Source organism: Molossus molossus, unplaced genomic scaffold (assembly GCF_014108415.1).
Source record: "Molossus molossus isolate mMolMol1 unplaced genomic scaffold, mMolMol1.p scaffold_m16_p_19, whole genome shotgun sequence".
In the NCBI taxonomy this organism is placed as follows: domain Eukaryota; kingdom Metazoa; phylum Chordata; class Mammalia; order Chiroptera; family Molossidae; genus Molossus; species Molossus molossus.
In genome coordinates, this window is record NW_023425354.1 from 13,344,755 (window position 1) to 13,350,754 (window position 6,000).

Sequence of the window (6,000 nt, forward strand, 5' to 3'; positions counted from 1 at the left end):
TTGAGGTGTATACATTAAAAGAGGGGATTTTATAGTCTAGGTATAATGATATTTCAATATAGCTGTCATTAAAAATATGCTCAAATCGCCCTGGCCGGTTTGGCTCAGCGGTTAGAGCATTGGCCTGCGGTCCAGAGAGACCCAGGTTCGGTTCCCACTAGTGGCACGTACCTCGGTTGCAGTTTGTCCCCGGCCCTGGTTGGCTTGTGTGGGTGGCAGCCACTCGATGTGTCCCTTTCACGTCGATATTTCTCTCTCTCTCTCTTCCTCCCACTCTATCTGAACAAAAAATGGGGGAAAAAAAGTCCTCGGGTGAGGATAAAAAAATATATATATATGCCCAAATGCCTGGCCAGTTTTGCTCAGTGGTTAGAGTGTTGGCCTGAGGACCAGAGAGTCCCGGGTTTGGTCCCTGCTAAGGACATGTACCTTGGTTGCAGTTTGTCACCGGCCTGGTGGGGGTCGTGTGGGTGGCAAGCACTCAATGTGTCTCTCTCATGTTGATGTTTCTCTCTGTCTCTTCCTACCTCTCTCCCTCCCACTCTATCTAAAGATAAATGCAAAAATGTCCTCAGGTGAGGATTAAAAAAAAAAAAAAAAAAGCCCAAATGTTCACTTCCATCATTCTACGTTACTCAAGGAATCGCTTGATTATTGGTCTGTTTTCAGAGGGGCCCACGGTTCTCTCACCGAACACTCGCTTTGCTTAGCCTAACCCTGCCCAAGGCGCTAACATGAACAGCTCTGGATTCCTCGACCCATGCTAACCTGTCCTGCGTTTATTCAGCATTAGCCCACGTGGACACCAAAAGCAAGGTGCAGGAGAAATAATAGCACTGGATCAGGAGCCCCCAAAATCTGGGCCACACTTACAAGCCTTATGACATCATAGCCTCTTTGAACCTCAGTTTCCTCATGTGCAAAATGGCTGTAAACATTTCTACCCACCCTTCTCTAAGGGTAGTGGGAAGATGAAGACAGATCTTTGTCCATTGTCACACAGACACAAGATATTATTATTATAAAAAATTTTTTCTTTATTGATTTGAGAGAGAGAAGAAGGAAGAGGGAGAGAGAGATAGAAACATTGATGAGCGAGAACATCGATTGGTTGCCTCCTGCATGCCCCCCACTGGGGATCGGGCCCACAACCTGGGCATGTGTCCTGACAGGAATCGAACTGGCGACCTCTTGGTGCATGGGTCGATGCTCAACTACTGAGCCACACAGGCCGGGCAAGATGTTATTAATAGTATCAAAATCGCTGGCACTATTCCTACATGCCAGGCCATGGGCTAAAAGAGAAATATGATTATTACCTTTAACGTAAAACGAGGCGAAGAGAAAATGAGCTCTCTGAGGCTCAGTGCTTAAGGTTAGGGTAAACAATAGAGGCTAAGGGTTGAGGAAGATGATGGCTCGTGCTGGCTGGAGGGACAGGCCAGACAGCTTTCCTCGGAGGAGGGCAGGGCTTAGCCTCAGAGAATCAGAGGGTTAGGCCTCCCCGGTGGAAGGCTTGAGCCCATGTGGAAGTGGGAACCACCAGGATGGAGCTGGGTCAGGTGAGAGGAGCCCCACAGAGCTGGGAAAAGGGAGGTGTCATTTCTGGGACACCAGAAATTGGTTTAAGATTTGGGATTAAAAATAAAAGCATTATGCCCTGGTTGGTTTGGCTCAGCGGTTAGAGCGTCGGCCTGCAGACCAGAGTCCCAGGTTCGGTTCCCGCTAAGGGCACGTACTTCAGTTGCAGTTTGTCCCCGGCCTGGTTGGGGTCGTGTGGGTGGCAACCAGTCCATGTGTCTCTCTCGCTCTTCCTTCTTCTCTCCCTCCTGCTCTACCTGAAGATAAATGCAAAAATGTCCTCAGGTGAAGATTTAAAAAAAGAACATCATGACTCAAGAATATGACACTTGACCTGCTGACCTGCCCAGGGCGAGTGGACCAAGGCAGTGAGCATTCTTGGGGTGGAGGAAGAGTGGACAGTGCAGCCGGTCACTGTGGGGCCACTTGTCCTACTCTGCATTTGGACTCCATCTCTTGTGTGACTTCGTCAACTTACTAAGCTCTTTGTGCCTTGGTTTCCTCATCTGTGAAATGGGAATCAAATGATACCTGACTCACAGGGCTGCTGGGGTGTTTAAATTAAGATACATGAAGTGCTTAGATGCCTGTTCAATGGACATGGCCTGATGCTGTCATATCCCCAGCACCCACATGGCACCCAGAGCACAGGGGGGACCATTAATGTTGAAGTGGAGGACGGAAGCACCATCAGGGCAGATACCAAGCCTGGCTTCATGGAAGGACCTGGGCTTGGACCTCGCCTTCCGGGGTGGCCAGTATTTGAACTCCTTGGTCCTAAGGCAGCTCTCACCTGCCTCTCCCACACTCACCCAGCAGTGACTGGGGTGGAAAAGTTGGTGAGCTGTGAATATGTAGGGCTTGGGGAGTAGCAGAGACTCAACACCTCCTGAAGATTCTCTGGGGTGGATGTCTGGTCCAGCAGCATCCCGAGGGAGGAGGCAGGGGGCAGGGGGCAGGGGATGGGGGGCGGGGGACAGGGGGCGGGGGGCAGGGGTCAGCAGGCAGGAGGCAGGCAGAGAAAGAGCCAAGGATCATCCAGCCGGTGTGGCTCAGTGGTTGAGCATCGACCCATGCACCAAGAGGTTGCCAGTTCGATTCTCGGTCAGGGCACATGCCCAGGTTGTGGGCCTGATCCTCTGTGGGGGGCACGCAGGAGGCGGCCAATCGATGTTCTCTCTCGTCGTTGTTTCTCTCTCTCTCTCCCTCTCCATCCTCTTGCTCTAAAATCAATAAATAAAAAATATTAAAAAAAAAAAAGAGCCAAGGATCTCAGAAGGGGAGGGGACTGAGGGGCCAGTGGTGGTGGGTGAGAATAGCTGGCTCCTCAGTCACCCGCCTCCTCGCAGTGAGGGACCACCCTCCAAAACCAAGTCCTCCTCAACTTGCTCTCCCACCACCTAACCTGCTTCTAGAATGTTTCTCTCCTAGGAGCATGCTTTTCAAGGCATCATCACCCCTTTCATATCCTCCCTCCATCCAGTCAGCTGCTGCCTCCTTTCAGTCCCTTGTCCCTTTTGCCCACCCCTGAATCCTAGTCCTCTCAGGCTCTGCACACCCCCCCCCGCCCCCCCCCCCGCCTTCTCCGTTTGCTAATCACGAATCTTCACTGATTGCTCTGAAGTACAAATGGAGTCAGGGCACTGCCCAACCTAAACCTTCCTTAGGAGGAAGTCTGGCAACTTCCTCCTAAGTGCAGTGGAGATAGGATCTGCTCACATCCAAGTGCTGACCAGTGGAAACATCTTTGTTTCCTTTTCTTGAAATGTGAGTCTTCCAGCGACTGGTCTGGCCAACGCCTAGCCCTCCTTGCAGGCCTCAGCCCGAGTGACATCGCTCGCAGGGGCCTGCCACCTCCAGGGAGTCTGTGTGAGTGAGACCATGTCTGACACAAGCACCGGGTCTCAGGAGACATGTGTGGAGGAACAAGTAAGAGAAAGAAAAGGAGGGAGACATTTTTAATGAAGACCAGGCAAGGTTAGGCAATAGGAGGCAGGTCAGATATGAGTCCAAGATTACTCAGATGTTCCTGGCCCGGGAGGCGGAGACGGACCGTCACATTCCGCAGCCATGGCAAAGCTGGGCCTCACCCTGGCCTGGCGTGGAGACATGCACCTTCCCTGACCCTGCTTCCTGGGAGTCGGGACAGCCTGACCCTCCACCGGCAGAGTGCAGTGGAGATAGGATTCGAAGAGGCTTACTTGCCACGGGGCATATGTAACATGAAAAACAGGAGCTTTCTTTATGCTTGACATGAAGCTGTGGGGAGAGCTAAACAGACACGAAAGTTAAGAAAACCTTTTCAAAGATAAGTGTGCAAAGTCAAAGCAGTTAAGATCGAATTCTGTAGATACTCTGCATTTAGAGGGAGAAATCAGATCATATAAAAAAATGTGATTTTTCACATGAAAAGATCTGCAGGTTTTCATCAACTCCTGGCTTCAGTGTGGCCCACAGGAGAGCAGCCTCGAGCCTCTCTGGCGACACCAACAGACTCACAAGAACTGGATCAGGGCCCCTGTGCCGTCAGACCGACCCTGGGGTTTTTCTCAAGCAGGGTGTGCAGTTTATGAAGGATCTAGAAACGCCTGCAATCCATTCACAAGAGGATGGGCAGGTGCAGAGGGACCCGGAAACCATCTCTCCCCAGGAATCACTGAAGCTGGTCTGTTTCTGCTGCAGAAGAGGAGACACGGTGGACAGGGACGCTACCTCTCTTGTGGGGGGCCGTCACGTCCAAGAGGGAAAAGACTAAGTGTTTCTCTGGAGAGCAGAGGGAAGAACAATACGTATAAATGAGGAGGCAGGAGACAGAGTTAGCACAAGAAAGCACTTTCTACCAGTCAGAGCAGCCCAGCCCACTGAGGTAGTGAGCTTCCTGTCCCTAGAAATATTCAAGTAGAGGGTGATGTCATGGATATGGTAGACATCACTGACAAAAGAGCAGTGGTTCGCCACCATTTTTCCCCCTTCCAAACATCCCACTGTTAAGAAATCCCAAGTTTGGAAATATTGTGTCTCTTTAATAAATTACACTTATCCAATGTAAAAAGTATCCCCTTTTAATATACAAAAACCCTATAGTATCAATCACCTGATGCTTAGTGAGGCCTGGGGCCCATAGAATAGAGGAAGAAGTGGCTCAGCCATGGGGGTCTGGAGATGCTTCTAAAAAGAAGAGGTTGTGCTATTCACTCGAACCATCATCTTCCAGTAATTCTCCAAAATGACCAAGACAAAGGGAACCAGGAGAGACACCACTGGGTGTCCTCTGGGCCTTTTAGAAACACGGAGCTGTTCCTTTGGCCAATACACGTGAATCTATAAGAGAGGTGGTATTGTCGACATCAGGGAACGGGCACTGTTCAAAAGGAAGGCCCTACAAATGTTGCCATGGCAACACTGGACGGGTCCACAGTGTGACCCGGTGGGCATTGTGGGAAACAAACAAGTTAAGGGCAAGATGCTTGCCAAGAGAATTAATGGACGTACTAGGCATGTTAATTAGTCCAAGAGCCACGATGGCTTCCTGAAATATATGAGGGGAAATGACAGAAAAAGAAGGAAGCCACAGAGCAAGGTACCTGGGTTTGGCTGAAGCACCGGCCTGCTCCACCCAGAGACGCCCACCTTGTGAGAACCGGCTTCCTGAGATGCTGGACCCCCTTCCCTGGGAATTCATGGCCTAATAGGTGTTAAAAAAAAAAACAAAAAACAACAACAAAAGACCTCTGGACTGTGAAAAAAATAGAGGGCTTGTGCTGGAGTTGAGGTTTGAGCAATGGCTTGAGTTCTACAAGCAGACAAAGGGGGTGGGTCTTTGCAGCAGGGAAAGACTGGAGGTGAGCACACAGCTCCAGAGTAAACTACGGAGTATAGAGTGGGACTGAGATGGGGCTGGAGGCTGGAGGGTGCAGATTCAAAAGGGCCGTGCAGGCTCTGCTCCCGGGCTGGTCAGTCCAACAGGGGTGTGTAGGAAGACGGCGTGTGTGCGGAGGGAAGAGGAGCGAACCCAAAAAAGAAAGAATAGATAAAATCTAATTACTTTAAAAATAAGACCTTCTGTTATCAAACGGCACCCCAAGCCCAGCCTGTGTGGCTCAGTTGTTAAGCATCGACCCTGGAGGTCGCCGGTTTGATTCCTGGTCAGGGCACATGCCCAGGTTGTGGGCCCGATCCCCAGTGCAGGGCATGCAGGAGGCGGCCAATCGATGTCTCTCTCATCGATGTTTCTCTCTCTCTTCCTACCTCTCTCTCTAGAGTCAATAAAGAAAATGTTTTTATAAAAGGCACCCCAAGAAAATTCAAACAAGTCACAAACCGGGAATGATACCTGCAGTGCATTTCAATGACAAGGGACTGATAGCTAGAATATATAAAGAACCATGTGAATCAGCACGAAAAAAAAAACAGGCAAAG